This window comes from Dreissena polymorpha, chromosome 12 (genome assembly GCF_020536995.1).
Source record: "Dreissena polymorpha isolate Duluth1 chromosome 12, UMN_Dpol_1.0, whole genome shotgun sequence".
Taxonomy (NCBI): domain Eukaryota; kingdom Metazoa; phylum Mollusca; class Bivalvia; order Myida; family Dreissenidae; genus Dreissena; species Dreissena polymorpha.
Window position 1 is genome coordinate 44,179,785 of NC_068366.1, and position 2,175 is coordinate 44,181,959.

A 2,175-nucleotide genomic window follows, 5' to 3' on the forward strand; every position below is an offset into this window, starting at 1 on the left:
GTCACACGATCCATCACTGCAGGTCGACTTACACGGCTGTTGACATATAGCTGTATATTTTCCGACTGGACAAGCGGAGCACGATGTTTCGTTTGTGCATTCAGTACAATAATTCAAACACTTTCCTTCACAGGTTGACCCATAGAAGCCCGGTTTGCAATTACAAGATCCGTAAGATTTGTTGCAAACGTCTTTACAATATGGAGAACACTCTATATTGCAATATGAAGTATAGAACCCGTCCTTACACTGCTGACATTGACCTGTGTTAAAATCACACGTACCGTTTAAGCACCCAGATCCACAGGGCCTTACACATGATGTGAGCCAGAAACCTGGCTTACACGACTTACAAAAATAAGAATCTGGTTCACATGTCATACAGTTTGAGTTATAACACTCCACACAGTTATGCAAGCTGAAAAAGTAACCTTCGGTGCAGCTGGAACATCTATAGCTTGTACATGAGGAACAACCAACAGGACACGTGTTAGCTGTAATTAAGTGATACATATAAATTAGAACAATGTATAATAACACAAATGGTGGCTGCTGGAAACGTAAATAATTATAATTAACAAACCGCCAGTTCGATGTTCCATTGGTTTGAAGTTTGAACAAAAATGAGATAAATTATTATTCTACATGTTTTACTATCCTGCTTAGTAATTTATGCATTTTTATGCATGAATTGCTCTTTTTTTGACAAGCTAACAACATCAAAAATAAATAAATATAAGTAGACCTTGTTACAGTAGTGAGGAACATTACCCAACGCCGCATATAGCAACCTTTAGCAAATTGTAACGATACAAAATTAGACCCCCCGGGCGTGGCCAATTTGACAACAGTGTCTTTATTTGAACAAAGTTTGCAGAAAGCCACAATACAATTTTACATTCCAAGTATAACACAAAGGGGCTTTGTTTATTCATCGGATTTATTCAATTTTGCTTTATAAGTCCATATAATCTATTCGAACCCTTGGGTGTGTCCAGTTTTGACCCAAGTGTCATAATGTGATAAAACTAAGTGCAGGGCCGATATATAATATTACATTCCAGGTATGACACATCTGAACATTGTAGTTTAAGAAAAACATATTTTTTTTAATTCAAGTATATAGTAAAAATAATAATTTTACAGAAAATTGAAAATGGAAATAACTTGAGTTACATTTATCGTAGCACGATAAAATCTGCAAATGTAAATCTTCGTATCATACGCAAGTTTGAATGCTGTACGTTCTATAGTGTATGATATCTTTTCCGGACACATTTGTGTCTAAGGAAAGACAGACGCACGGAAGGACAGACAGACAGAAAGACAAAAAGACAGCTAGACGGACGGACGGACAGACTGACATACATACAGACAGGCCGGAAGGTAGGCAGACAGGGGACAGACAGACGAACAAAGGGACAGGCAGACGAACGGATGGACGGGCAGACCGACACAAAGTAAGAAAAAAGTAAGACAGACGTAGGAACGGACGGACAGACGGAGGGACGGACAGACGGAAAAACGAACAGACGGAGGGACGGACAGAGTCGGACAGACGGAGTGACGAAAAGACGAATGGACAGACGTCCATTGTTATTCCAGTATACCCCCTTCACTTTGTATAAGGGGTTATAATAATAATTACGAAACAAACAGATTACCTTTAAAGACGATGATATTAAACATAATCACTGCCACGAAAGTGCATACTTTTGCCATTTTTTTCAGTACGTTTATATTCAATCCAAGATAACAATTGACGCAAAACTTTAATTGTTTAACACCTTAAGCTTATAATAGTTTAACCAACGTTGAGTATTGCATTAACTGCCTTGTGCATTATGTAAACCCTTTTTTACTGTATTGAGAATCATTCACCCGTGAAACAGGAAGTTAAATTTGTTCAAGTTTAAAGGGACCCTTGATTTCAGAAGAAAATACGAAACAACTGTATGTATCTTAAAAATATATATATTCGGCTTTCATGAACGTATTTATTATGGAAATAATGATTATATAAAAATATTTACTTTATCATTTAAGTGATTATTCATATTCTATCGCGTTACTGAAGTACATTTGTAGTAGCATATTTATGTATACGGGTAATTTTGTGTATATATCGGTACATTGTACATAACACATTTGCCACGTTTGCAAAGCACCGTATAA